This window comes from Oncorhynchus clarkii, chromosome 2 (assembly GCF_045791955.1).
Source record: "Oncorhynchus clarkii lewisi isolate Uvic-CL-2024 chromosome 2, UVic_Ocla_1.0, whole genome shotgun sequence".
Taxonomy (NCBI): Eukaryota; Metazoa; Chordata; class Actinopteri; order Salmoniformes; family Salmonidae; genus Oncorhynchus; species Oncorhynchus clarkii.
The window spans coordinates 95,180,055-95,194,659 of NC_092148.1; the positions used below are offsets into that span (position 1 = coordinate 95,180,055).

General features: G+C 46.2%; 1 non-coding gene and 4 pseudogenes across 1 annotated transcript; all 5 read left to right on the forward strand.

The window, feature by feature from the left end:
• The first annotated feature begins 3,516 nt into the window (after window positions 1-3,516).
• Window positions 3,517-3,707, forward strand: LOC139383758 (U2 spliceosomal RNA). Its single transcript, XR_011628784.1, has one exon. It is a non-coding gene; the product is annotated as a U2 spliceosomal RNA (small nuclear RNA).
• A 2,048-nt stretch (window positions 3,708-5,755) lies between these two features.
• On the forward strand, window positions 5,756-5,930 carry LOC139383851 (U2 spliceosomal RNA; annotated as a pseudogene).
• Window positions 5,931-7,978: 2,048 nt separating this feature from the next.
• On the forward strand, window positions 7,979-8,157 carry LOC139383835 (U2 spliceosomal RNA; annotated as a pseudogene).
• Window positions 8,158-10,205: 2,048 nt separating this feature from the next.
• LOC139383842 (U2 spliceosomal RNA) lies at window positions 10,206-10,386 on the forward strand (annotated as a pseudogene).
• Window positions 10,387-12,434: 2,048 nt separating this feature from the next.
• LOC139383818 (U2 spliceosomal RNA) lies at window positions 12,435-12,610 on the forward strand (annotated as a pseudogene).
• Window positions 12,611-14,605: the final 1,995 nt, after the last annotated feature.

Sequence of the window (14,605 nt, forward strand, 5' to 3'; positions counted from 1 at the left end):
CAGAGCTTGAGAGAATCTGCCGGGAATAATGGGAGAAACTCCCCAAATACAGGTGTGCCAAGCTTGTAGCATCATACCCAAGAAGACACGAGGCTGTAATCGCTGCTAAAGGTAATTCTACAAACTATTGATTCTGGGAGTGGAATACTTATGTAATACTTTTATATTTTTGTTATTTCATTTGAATGAATCTTTTTTTTAAATGTAGCTTTTCTTCCAGTTTAACATTACAGAGTATTTTTAATTAGATTGTTGACCAAAAAATATATATATATTTATAGAAATTTGAATCACACTTTGTAACTGTCACGCCCTGGCCTTAGTTATCTTTGTTTTCTTAATTATTTTGGTTAGGTCAGGGTGTGACATGGGTGATTTATGTGGTTTGTAGTTTATGGGATTGTGTTTAGTATAGTATTCTAGGTAAGTCTATGGTTGCCTAGAGTGGTTCTCAATCAGAGGCAGGTGTTTATCGTTGTCTCTGATTGGGAACCATATTTAGACAGCCATATTCTTTGGGTGTTTTGTGGATGGTTGTCTCCTGTGTCAGTATTTGTGCCACACGGGACTGTTTTCGGGTTTTCACGTTTATTGTTTTGTAGTTTGTTCACGTATAGTTTCTCTTATTAAAGAACTATGAACTTCAACCACGCTGCGTTTTAGTCCGCCTCTATTTCGACGGAAGAATCCCGTTACAGTAACACATAAAATGTAAAGAAATCCAAGGGGTCTTTATACTTTTGCAAAGCACTGTATAAACTGGGTAAAACAGTATGTAAACATCATTAAAGTGACCCGTGTTCAATGACTCCAGGGCAGCAGCCTATAAGGTGCAGGGTTGAGGAACCAGGGGGAAGCCGGCTAGTAACAGTGACTAAGGTTCAGGGCAGGGTACTGGGTGGAGGCCGGCTAGTGGTGACTGTTTAACAGTCTGATGGCCTTGAGATAGAAGCTGTTTTTCAGTCTCTCGGTCCCTGCGTTGATGCACATGTACTGACCTCGCCTTCTGGATGATAGCGGGGTGAACAGGCAGTGGCTCGGGTGGTTGTTGTCCTTGATGATCTTTTTGGCCTTACTGTGACATCAGGTGCTGTTGGTGTCCTGGAGGGCAGGTGGTTTGCCCCCGGTGATGCGTTGTGCAGACCTCACTACCCTCTGGAGGGCCTTAAGGTTGTGGGTGGAGCAGTTGCCGTACCAGGCGGTGATGCAGCCCCCGACAGGATGCTCTCAATTGTGCATCTGTAAAAGTTTGTGAGGGTTGTAGGAGACAAGACAAATTTCTTCAGTCTCCTGAGGTTGAAGAGGCGCTGTTGCGCCTTCTTCACCACACTGTCTGTGTGGGTGGACAATTTCAGTTTGTCTGTGATGTGTACGCCGAGGAACTTAGCTGTCCTGTCGATGTGGATAGGGGGGTGCTCCCCCTGCTGTTTTCTGAAGTCCACAATCTGAACCCACAATCTGAACCTGAAACTCACACCCAAACGAGAATCATATCCCTAGACACCGCTAGGTTCAGGGAAATGTTTGGCCTTTTATGAACACATTTCATGTAGTTCTACGTCATTTTACATGACTGGAGACTTTGGCATAATCTTTTTTAATATCACGTTCAAAACAACTGGGAACTCGGAGCTGGGAAATCTCCGACTTCAAGGCGTTCACGAAAACTGGGAAATCTGGAAAAAAACGAGCTCCGACTGGGAAAATTCGTCTTGAAAGGTCATCCTACTAGGAATTCGAGTTGGGGAACTCTGGCCTCTTTCTAGCGCTCCGACTTTCCGACCTAAAGATCACTGACGTCATGATTCGACCTCGTTTTTTTCCGGAGTTCCCAGTCATCTTGAAAGCACCATGATCCCTCAGAAATGAGCGAAATGACAAACTGAGAATCCGAGATCAATGAAAACGACCTCTTCTTGAATCCATCAATAGCCAATGTCTAGTTGTGTGGAGACACATTAGGCTACAATATGAGGAGGAAATTGCTTTCAGTTTCACTGATTCACCCAAAGATGCGCATCTCACTCGCTGGTGATGGCCTATGCGCTCGTGCCAAACGCCACTCTCCTGTTTTACTTTGTACTTTGTAAAAGTTGGAAGTTGATCAAATATTTTGGTAACAGCTGACAAATTAGATTATTCTCTTTTTAGCAAGAACCATTTGCTTTCCGACCTGTGTTTTTCCGCGATTGTAGGCATTTTAAATATTGCGAAAGGCCAGTTTTGTCTGCATACCGACTGTAGACTATGCCTTGTATTGGGCTACACTCTAATAGGCTATTATTGAAAATAAGCCATTTATCCTCTGTGGCTGAAGTTTAGGCGTTGTCATAGTGTAGAAGGCTATTCTGAATTATTAAATGTATTTCTGAACAGACAGCAGTAACTCTATAACTTTGGCATATTTATTTAAATTTCTCATGCGTGCTGCAGCTCCTCCAGAACCCTTCGCGTGGCTGTGATTCTATAAGAGGAAACATGATGAAGTGCAACGCTGGAGAGATGAGAGTTGCAGGCTCATGTCTATCAGAGCAGAGAGAGAGAGATCATAGAAAGTGAATCTCATTCTAGTTTGGTGAGAGATACAGGGGGGGGGGGCGGGAGAATTAAGGAAGAGGAACCGTTTACGTATCCTGTGCACGTGACAAATAAACGTTGATGTGATGATCAACTCACCATTCATATCAGCTGTCATAGTCAATATAATGACTAACCTGTAACCCGTCACATTGACTCGTTATTGTTATTGTGTTACTTTCTAAAATGTTCTTAAAACTGCATTGTTGGTTAAGGAATTGTAAGTAAAATATTACGGTAAAGTTTTATTCGGCGCATGTGACAAATAACAACGCTGCGGTCCAGTGGCATGGACATCTTTGAATTCGGGCCTCTAGTAATTTAGGAGGACAACTTTATAAAGGCCTCCTCACAATGGCCTTATCATGCAAGGCTCTATAGACAGATTTTTAAAAAATATATATATATAGCCTATTTTTGCGTTGATGACGTTGGAATTGAAGTCGAGTGGTTCAACATTAAAATGCATTTTGATTGAACACATAGTACAGCTTGAACAAGGCGACGGTCGGTGGAAGTCGGGCGCCACCAAGTGGACAATTATTTTAGTTCCTTGTGGCATCAACGCTTCAAGAGGCAGTTTATAAAAGATAACATGTTATGTCAGTTTTATTATCTACAAATTGTTTTTCCCACCCCTATTTGATAGATTCTTATTCCAATTTAGCTGTAAATCTGGTTTTAACTCAATAAGGATTTGTCTCGTTTCCGATTGGAGGGCGGATGTCCACGTCACTTTGGAACCTTCCAATGTGTTACATTGTAACAGTGAAAAGTGTCGTTTCCCGACATTGATCAAATCCCAGTCTATGCCCCCATTTTTTAAAAATAGCATCATCTTTGATATTTGTTGTAAAGTGTACAGAGCTCATTTAGGTGTAACCGTTACCGGATTTGACGTGTCTGAGAACGGCACCTTCCTCCCGAAAACATTGCGGTATCGCTTCTCGGCCTTTTGGCTAAGATCAAGTGTAGTGTCTGTTCTTATCAGTTTAATATCTGATATGTCCCCTAATTGGGGACCATATATTAAATTGTTTTTTGGAATAGGGAGATGGAATAGGGGCTTGCGCCGTCCACTCCACGCATCGACCTGGTATTGCAGTATCTCCAGGAAAGGTGCACCCTCTGCCGTTGTAAAGGAAAAGTAGACCAAGTTAAGCGGATGGTTCTTTTATCAGAATCATGATGGATATTGCGTTTAAGTAAATCTATGTCAATGATGCCTCGACAGTGGTGGTCAAGTCAGTCACCCAATGAATCTAAGAAAATTGTATTTGTCACATGCGCCGAATACAATTTTACCGTAATATTTCACTTACAATTCCTTAACCAACAATGCAGTTTTAAGAAAATTCTAAAAAGTAACACAATAACGAGTGTATGTGAGGGGTTACAGGTTAGTCATTATATTGACTATGACAGCTGATATGAATGGTGAGTTAATCATCATCATCAACGTTTATTTGTCAGGACTGACTGGTACGGACGAGCCTCTGGGGCGAGACTGAACAGAGACAAGACAGAGGCCCAATTCTTCGGACCGTGGGCAGACCCAGACTTGACCAGACTACCTCTGACAGTTAAACTGACGGACATAAGGGTACTGGGGGTAAAGTTTGACCGGGGGGGAGGAGGGAGCGGTAACTGGAGCGGAATCCTGGGGACGGTAAGACAGAGACTGGGTTTTTGGGGACTACGACAGCTGACTTTTGAGGGCAAGGTTTTAATCATTAAAGCTGTGATTTTACCTGTGCTTTTATTAATCAGTTCTGTTTTTATCCCCCCTCGAAGGAGCATTTTAGACCTGGAGCGGACGCTGTTTTACTTCCTGTGGGGATGCAAGTGGGAGAGGCTGAGGAGGGAGGTGGTCAAGAGGCCCAGGTCCAAGGGGGGGAAAGGCTTGCCTGACCTCTACTTGTTCCTGGGCAGCCGCTACACAGCGTTACATCTGACTCTTGCCACCTCCCCGGTCAACAACAAGACCCAGGCCCTCGCACGGTTCTGGCTGGGATCTTACCTCAGGACTCTGAGGCTGATCCCAGTCGACCTGCGAGCCCCAGTCTCTTTCCTGCTACCCCCGCACTACGTCCAGCTCCAGAAGTTTTTAAGACATTTTAAACTGGAAAAAGAAACAGTCACGGTTTTAACAAAACACCGCTCTCTTCTCTCTCTTGTGCAGGATCGGGAACCAGTGTGTCCAGTGCGCGGGCTCGCTATAGGTGAGCCCACAACGGTTTGGCGCAACGTGGCCCATCCTGCTCTCCTGAATCGGCATCGGGACCTGTCCTGGATGGTCGCCCACGAGATCCTCCCGGTCAGGGCCGTTATGCACTCACGGGGCATGGCGAGGACATCCGCGTGCCCCCGACCAGGCTGCGGCCAAGAAGAGTCGGTGAGGCACATGCTCTGGGAGTGCAGAGCCGCCAGGGACCTGTGGAAGGAAGCAGGCCCCCTGATCACCTCGTGTCTGCCAGCAGGGGAGGACCTAACACCTCAGCTCGTGCTGTATGGGGTGGGCCGAAGGCCCATTCCATCGAAGGCCTTCACCAAGCTCTGGCCCACCCTCACGTGCCTGAAGGAAGCACTGTGGTCCTCCCGTAACCTGCTGGTAGCGAAAAACGTAGAGACCACCCCCCAGGCAGTGGCCATGGTAGCCACGGAAGCCCTGGGGTGGTACGGAAGGAAGGGGGCCTCGACCCCAGGCGAAGGGTCCCCCACAACACCCTAGGTCCCGGCGGCCACGGCCTGACAGCGCTGCGGCGCCTAGGGCGATGCGCCTAGGGGAGGGATCTCCTCTGGGCCCCGAAGGACGGGACGATGATCTATTCAGAAGAGCAGGATGAGGTGAGCTTGATAAAGACTCACCCCCCCTCCTGTACAAGGGACTGAAGACAGCCTTTTAACAAAGTGACTTTTTAACATGGTTTTTCATGTCTTAAAAATGTTTTACCTTTGTTAGATCATTAGTACACATTTTAAATGGCTTTTACAGATTTGATGTTTTTACAAGGAAAGTACTTTTATCCATGGTTGTTTTCATTGGTTTTAACAACATGTACTTTTTAACAAATTTAAATGTAACTTTCAAATGCTGTGTTTTATGCTTTGTTGCCGTTTTTATGTGTATCAATGATGTAAAAAATGTATGAGCTGTTTTTAAAGGAAATGTATCAATAAAACTTTTCCAAAAGAAAAAGTCTGTTCTTATCAGTTTAATATCTGATATGTCCCCTAATTGGGGACCATATATTAAATTGTTTTTTGGAATAGGGAGATGGAATAGGGGCTTGCGCCGTCCACTCCACGCATCGACCTGGTATTGCAGTATCTCCAGGAAAGGTGCACCCTCTGCCGTTGTAAAGGAAAAGTAGACCAAGTTAAGCGGATGGTTCTTTTATCAGAATCATGATGGATATTGCGTTTAAGTAAATCTATGTCAATGATGCCTCGACAGTGGTGGTCAAGTCAGTCACCCAATGAATCTAAGAAAATTGTATTTGTCACATGCGCCGAATACAATTTTACCGTAATATTTCACTTACAATTCCTTAACCAACAATGCAGTTTTAAGAAAATTCTAAAAAGTAACACAATAACGAGTGTATGTGAGGGGTTACAGGTTAGTCATTATATTGACTATGACAGCTGATATGAATGGTGAGTTAATCATCATCATCAACGTTTATTTGTCAGGACTGACTGGTACGGACGAGCCTCTGGGGCGAGACTGAACAGAGACAAGACAGAGGCCCAATTCTTCGGACCGTGGGCAGACCCAGACTTGACCAGACTACCTCTGACAGTTAAACTGACGGACATAAGGGTACTGGGGGTAAAGTTTGACCGGGGGGGAGGAGGGAGCGGTAACTGGAGCGGAATCCTGGGGACGGTAAGACAGAGACTGGGTTTTTGGGGACTACGACAGCTGACTTTTGAGGGCAAGGTTTTAATCATTAAAGCTGTGATTTTACCTGTGCTTTTATTAATCAGTTCTGTTTTTATCCCCCCTCGAAGGAGCATTTTAGACCTGGAGCGGACGCTGTTTTACTTCCTGTGGGGATGCAAGTGGGAGAGGCTGAGGAGGGAGGTGGTCAAGAGGCCCAGGTCCAAGGGGGGGAAAGGCTTGCCTGACCTCTACTTGTTCCTGGGCAGCCGCTACACAGCGTTACATCTGACTCTTGCCACCTCCCCGGTCAACAACAAGACCCAGGCCCTCGCACGGTTCTGGCTGGGATCTTACCTCAGGACTCTGAGGCTGATCCCAGTCGACCTGCGAGCCCCAGTCTCTTTCCTGCTACCCCCGCACTACGTCCAGCTCCAGAAGTTTTTAAGACATTTTAAACTGGAAAAAGAAACAGTCACGGTTTTAACAAAACACCGCTCTCTTCTCTCTCTTGTGCAGGATCGGGAACCAGTGTGTCCAGTGCGCGGGCTCGCTATAGGTGAGCCCACAACGGTTTGGCGCAACGTGGCCCATCCTGCTCTCCTGAATCGGCATCGGGACCTGTCCTGGATGGTCGCCCACGAGATCCTCCCGGTCAGGGCCGTTATGCACTCACGGGGCATGGCGAGGACATCCGCGTGCCCCCGACCAGGCTGCGGCCAAGAAGAGTCGGTGAGGCACATGCTCTGGGAGTGCAGAGCCGCCAGGGACCTGTGGAAGGAAGCAGGCCCCCTGATCACCTCGTGTCTGCCAGCAGGGGAGGACCTAACACCTCAGCTCGTGCTGTATGGGGTGGGCCGAAGGCCCATTCCATCGAAGGCCTTCACCAAGCTCTGGCCCACCCTCACGTGCCTGAAGGAAGCACTGTGGTCCTCCCGTAACCTGCTGGTAGCGAAAAACGTAGAGACCACCCCCCAGGCAGTGGCCATGGTAGCCACGGAAGCCCTGGGGTGGTACGGAAGGAAGGGGGCCTCGACCCCAGGCGAAGGGTCCCCCACAACACCCTAGGTCCCGGCGGCCACGGCCTGACAGCGCTGCGGCGCCTAGGGCGATGCGCCTAGGGGAGGGATCTCCTCTGGGCCCCGAAGGACGGGACGATGATCTATTCAGAAGAGCAGGATGAGGTGAGCTTGATAAAGACTCACCCCCCCTCCTGTACAAGGGACTGAAGACAGCCTTTTAACAAAGTGACTTTTTAACATGGTTTTTCATGTCTTAAAAATGTTTTACCTTTGTTAGATCATTAGTACACATTTTAAATGGCTTTTACAGATTTGATGTTTTTACAAGGAAAGTACTTTTATCCATGGTTGTTTTCATTGGTTTTAACAACATGTACTTTTTAACAAATTTAAATGTAACTTTCAAATGCTGTGTTTTATGCTTTGTTGCCGTTTTTATGTGTATCAATGATGTAAAAAATGTATGAGCTGTTTTTAAAGGAAATGTATCAATAAAACTTTTCCAAAAGAAAAAAAAAGTCTGTTCTTATCAGTTTAATATCTGATATGTCCCCTAATTGGGGACCATATATTAAATTGTTTTTTGGAATAGGGAGATGGAATAGGGGCTTGCGCCGTCCACTCCACGCATCGACCTGGTATTGCAGTATCTCCAGGAAAGGTGCACCCTCTGCCGTTGTAAAGGAAAAGTAGACCAAGTTAAGCGGATGGTTCTTTTATCAGAATCATGATGGATATTGCGTTTAAGTAAATCTATGTCAATGATGCCTCGACAGTGGTGGTCAAGTCAGTCACCCAATGAATCTAAGAAAATTGTATTTGTCACATGCGCCGAATACAATTTTACCGTAATATTTCACTTACAATTCCTTAACCAACAATGCAGTTTTAAGAAAATTCTAAAAAGTAACACAATAACGAGTGTATGTGAGGGGTTACAGGTTAGTCATTATATTGACTATGACAGCTGATATGAATGGTGAGTTAATCATCATCATCAACGTTTATTTGTCAGGACTGACTGGTACGGACGAGCCTCTGGGGCGAGACTGAACAGAGACAAGACAGAGGCCCAATTCTTCGGACCGTGGGCAGACCCAGACTTGACCAGACTACCTCTGACAGTTAAACTGACGGACATAAGGGTACTGGGGGTAAAGTTTGACCGGGGGGGAGGAGGGAGCGGTAACTGGAGCGGAATCCTGGGGACGGTAAGACAGAGACTGGGTTTTTGGGGACTACGACAGCTGACTTTTGAGGGCAAGGTTTTAATCATTAAAGCTGTGATTTTACCTGTGCTTTTATTAATCAGTTCTGTTTTTATCCCCCCTCGAAGGAGCATTTTAGACCTGGAGCGGACGCTGTTTTACTTCCTGTGGGGATGCAAGTGGGAGAGGCTGAGGAGGGAGGTGGTCAAGAGGCCCAGGTCCAAGGGGGGGAAAGGCTTGCCTGACCTCTACTTGTTCCTGGGCAGCCGCTACACAGCGTTACATCTGACTCTTGCCACCTCCCCGGTCAACAACAAGACCCAGGCCCTCGCACGGTTCTGGCTGGGATCTTACCTCAGGACTCTGAGGCTGATCCCAGTCGACCTGCGAGCCCCAGTCTCTTTCCTGCTACCCCCGCACTACGTCCAGCTCCAGAAGTTTTTAAGACATTTTAAACTGGAAAAAGAAACAGTCACGGTTTTAACAAAACACCGCTCTCTTCTCTCTCTTGTGCAGGATCGGGAACCAGTGTGTCCAGTGCGCGGGCTCGCTATAGGTGAGCCCACAACGGTTTGGCGCAACGTGGCCCATCCTGCTCTCCTGAATCGGCATCGGGACCTGTCCTGGATGGTCGCCCACGAGATCCTCCCGGTCAGGGCCGTTATGCACTCACGGGGCATGGCGAGGACATCCGCGTGCCCCCGACCAGGCTGCGGCCAAGAAGAGTCGGTGAGGCACATGCTCTGGGAGTGCAGAGCCGCCAGGGACCTGTGGAAGGAAGCAGGCCCCCTGATCACCTCGTGTCTGCCAGCAGGGGAGGACCTAACACCTCAGCTCGTGCTGTATGGGGTGGGCCGAAGGCCCATTCCATCGAAGGCCTTCACCAAGCTCTGGCCCACCCTCACGTGCCTGAAGGAAGCACTGTGGTCCTCCCGTAACCTGCTGGTAGCGAAAAACGTAGAGACCACCCCCCAGGCAGTGGCCATGGTAGCCACGGAAGCCCTGGGGTGGTACGGAAGGAAGGGGGCCTCGACCCCAGGCGAAGGGTCCCCCACAACACCCTAGGTCCCGGCGGCCACGGCCTGACAGCGCTGCGGCGCCTAGGGCGATGCGCCTAGGGGAGGGATCTCCTCTGGGCCCCGAAGGACGGGACGATGATCTATTCAGAAGAGCAGGATGAGGTGAGCTTGATAAAGACTCACCCCCCCTCCTGTACAAGGGACTGAAGACAGCCTTTTAACAAAGTGACTTTTTAACATGGTTTTTCATGTCTTAAAAATGTTTTACCTTTGTTAGATCATTAGTACACATTTTAAATGGCTTTTACAGATTTGATGTTTTTACAAGGAAAGTACTTTTATCCATGGTTGTTTTCATTGGTTTTAACAACATGTACTTTTTAACAAATTTAAATGTAACTTTCAAATGCTGTGTTTTATGCTTTGTTGCCGTTTTTATGTGTATCAATGATGTAAAAAATGTATGAGCTGTTTTTAAAGGAAATGTATCAATAAAACTTTTCCAAAAAAAAAAAAAAAAGTCTGTTCTTATCAGTTTAATATCTGATATGTCCCCTAATTGGGGACCATATATTAAATTGTTTTTTGGAATAGGGAGATGGAATAGGGGCTTGCGCCGTCCACTCCACGCATCGACCTGGTATTGCAGTATCTCCAGGAAAGGTGCACCCTCTGCCGTTGTAAAGGAAAAGTAGACCAAGTTAAGCGGATGGTTCTTTTATCAGAATCATGATGGATATTGCGTTTAAGTAAATCTATGTCAATGATGCCTCGACAGTGGTGGTCAAGTCAGTCACCCAATGAATCTAAGAAAATTGTATTTGTCACATGCGCCGAATACAATTTTACCGTAATATTTCACTTACAATTCCTTAACCAACAATGCAGTTTTAAGAAAATTCTAAAAAGTAACACAATAACGAGTGTATGTGAGGGGTTACAGGTTAGTCATTATATTGACTATGACAGCTGATATGAATGGTGAGTTAATCATCATCATCAACGTTTATTTGTCAGGACTGACTGGTACGGACGAGCCTCTGGGGCGAGACTGAACAGAGACAAGACAGAGGCCCAATTCTTCGGACCGTGGGCAGACCCAGACTTGACCAGACTACCTCTGACAGTTAAACTGACGGACATAAGGGTACTGGGGGTAAAGTTTGACCGGGGGGGAGGAGGGAGCGGTAACTGGAGCGGAATCCTGGGGACGGTAAGACAGAGACTGGGTTTTTGGGGACTACGACAGCTGACTTTTGAGGGCAAGGTTTTAATCATTAAAGCTGTGATTTTACCTGTGCTTTTATTAATCAGTTCTGTTTTTATCCCCCCTCGAAGGAGCATTTTAGACCTGGAGCGGACGCTGTTTTACTTCCTGTGGGGATGCAAGTGGGAGAGGCTGAGGAGGGAGGTGGTCAAGAGGCCCAGGTCCAAGGGGGGGAAAGGCTTGCCTGACCTCTACTTGTTCCTGGGCAGCCGCTACACAGCGTTACATCTGACTCTTGCCACCTCCCCGGTCAACAACAAGACCCAGGCCCTCGCACGGTTCTGGCTGGGATCTTACCTCAGGACTCTGAGGCTGATCCCAGTCGACCTGCGAGCCCCAGTCTCTTTCCTGCTACCCCCGCACTACGTCCAGCTCCAGAAGTTTTTAAGACATTTTAAACTGGAAAAAGAAACAGTCACGGTTTTAACAAAACACCGCTCTCTTCTCTCTCTTGTGCAGGATCGGGAACCAGTGTGTCCAGTGCGCGGGCTCGCTATAGGTGAGCCCACAACGGTTTGGCGCAACGTGGCCCATCCTGCTCTCCTGAATCGGCATCGGGACCTGTCCTGGATGGTCGCCCACGAGATCCTCCCGGTCAGGGCCGTTATGCACTCACGGGGCATGGCGAGGACATCCGCGTGCCCCCGACCAGGCTGCGGCCAAGAAGAGTCGGTGAGGCACATGCTCTGGGAGTGCAGAGCCGCCAGGGACCTGTGGAAGGAAGCAGGCCCCCTGATCACCTCGTGTCTGCCAGCAGGGGAGGACCTAACACCTCAGCTCGTGCTGTATGGGGTGGGCCGAAGGCCCATTCCATCGAAGGCCTTCACCAAGCTCTGGCCCACCCTCACGTGCCTGAAGGAAGCACTGTGGTCCTCCCGTAACCTGCTGGTAGCAAAAAACGTAGAGACCACCCCCCCAGGCAGTGGCCATGGTAGCCACGGAAGCCCTGGGGTGGTACGGAAGGAAGGGGGCCTCGACCCCAGGCGAAGGGTCCCCCACAACACCCTAGGTCCCGGCGGCCACGGCCTGACAGCGCTGCGGCGCCTAGGGCGATGCGCCTAGGGGAGGGATCTCCTCTGGGCCCCGAAGGACGGGACGATGATCTATTCAGAAGAGCAGGATGAGGTGAGCTTGATAAAGACTCACCCCCCTCCTGTACAAGGGACTGAAGACAGCCTTTTAACAAAGTGACTTTTTAACATGGTTTTTCATGTCTTAAAAATGTTTTACCTTTGTTAGATCATTAGTACACATTTTAAATGGCTTTTACAGATTTGATGTTTTTACAAGGAAAGTACTTTTATCCATGGTTGTTTTCATTGGTTTTAACAACATGTACTTTTTAACAAATTTAAATGTAACTTTCAAATGCTGTGTTTTATGCTTTGTTGCCGTTTTTATGTGTATCAATGATGTAAAAAATGTATGAGCTGTTTTTAAAGGAAATGTATCAATAAAACTTTTCCAAAAGAAAAAAGTCTGTTCTTATCAGTTTAATATCTGATACGTCCCCTATCTGGGGACCATATATTAAATTGATTTTTGGAATAGGGAGATGGAATAGGGGCTTGCGCCGTCCACTCCACGCATCGACCTGGTATTGCAGTACCTCCAGGAAAGGTGCACCCTCTGCCATTGTAAAGGAAAAGTAGACCAAGTTAACCGGGTGGTTCTTTTATCAGAATCATGATGGATTTTGCGTTTAAGTAAATCTATGTCAATGATGCCTCGACAGTGGTGGTCAAGTCAGTCACCCAATTAATCTAATACAATTATATTTGTCACATGCGCCGAATACAACTTTACCGTAATATTTTTACATACAATTCCTTAACCAACAATGCAGTTTTAAGAACATTTTAAAAAGTAACACAATAACGAGTCAATGTGACGGGTTACAGGTTAGTCATTATATTGACTATGACAGCTGATATGAATGGTGAGTTAATCATCATCAACGTTTATTTGTCACGTGCACAGGATACAGGGTGTAAACGGTACAGTGAAGTGTTTACGTGCATCATATACACATTACAATACAATACGCCCGGTCTCGGAAGCTAAGCAAGGTCAGGCCTGGTTAGTCCTTGGATGGGAGACTGCCTGGGAAACCAGGTGCTGTCAGCATTTCTGTCCCTCATGGCACCTGTACTCTTAAACTATTTAAATCAGGGAACAACGGTCTAAACCATTCGGTTTTTTTGGAACAAGGTTGTCAAAACAGCGTCCATAAAACAGAGAGAGCTGTTGCAAAACAGTACATGGATTTTCAAAATGTAGTTGTCTTTTTAAAACATAAATGCATTCATCAAAATTATATTATACCGTTCAAATTGCAAATACATTCATCGAAAGAACACGACTGCTTGCAAAAAAAGATTAACGCGACTATACTTGTCTCTTGAGTCCAAGCAGACAAAACAGAAAGTTAGTTTGTATTTTAAAAATCCGAGTAGATACATACAAACAAATAGTGCTGGTGCATGAACTCTAAAACATCACGTGGTTCATCAGTAGCTATGGGAAATGTAGTTCTTTTCACACTGATCTACAATAGAAAAGTAAACTGAATAGTGCTGGTGCATGAACTCTAAAACATCACGTGGTTCATCAGTAGCTATGGGAAATGTAGTTCTTTTCACACTGATCTACAATAGAAAAGTAAACTGAATAGTGCTGGTGCATGAACTCTAAAACATTCACGTGGTTCATCAGTAGCTATGGGAAATGTAGTTCTTTTCACACTGATCTACAATAGAAAACGTCATTTGAATCATCTAGGCCTATTTTGAACATTAAAAGGACTTTGTTGCATAAAATCATTTTAGAAGGAAAATGTACTATACAGTAAATAGGTCACAATAATGAGAATATTCCTCAGAAGAAGTAAGCACCATGGTGTTAAAGCTGGCCAAGTTGAAATGGCTGAGAGAAAAAAGGAGGAGCGTGAGGAGAGAGGACAAAGAGAGAGGCAAGATGCCTGGTACAGTTTATAGATGTAGTGTGAGCATATTTCCTCTGAGTGTGTATATTCTATTCATAGCTATGCCACCCTGTCTGTTCCAAAGCTCCATTGGCTGGCTTGCATATTCTGTTGTATATCTTGGCATTAAGGGAGGCATGTCCTGTGATTCACACTGCCAACATTGGGCAGTAGAATCTTTATTCATTTACCAGTGTCGAAGCCTGGCAAACAATCCCCTCTAAAAAAATAAGCTTGCATTTAAAAATATTTTAAAAATGTAGTAGAAGGGCCAACACCCCAAAAAAGCCTTTTCAAGTCAACTGGTACCAACACTCTTCATGTTGTTAGCTGAACCTCAGTCTAGATTGAGACTTCCAGGATCTCTCCATGTCCATCTTTAGCCTACCTGCCATTACAAAACAGAAGAAAAACTGGTATTAAAGGATTGGAATAGACACAGCTCATCTCCTCAAAGGGGAAAAGTGTACTCAGACAAATAAATGACCTGTTGAGAGAAACAGGAAACATTCCAACAACAAGTGGGTGATATGTGGCCTACATAAACCAGATCCAGCCATTCATGTAGTCGGAGACATTAAAAAGCCTTTATGTTTCAGGCTGCATCATTTAACTGTTCTAACTCAAAACAAATTACCTACAA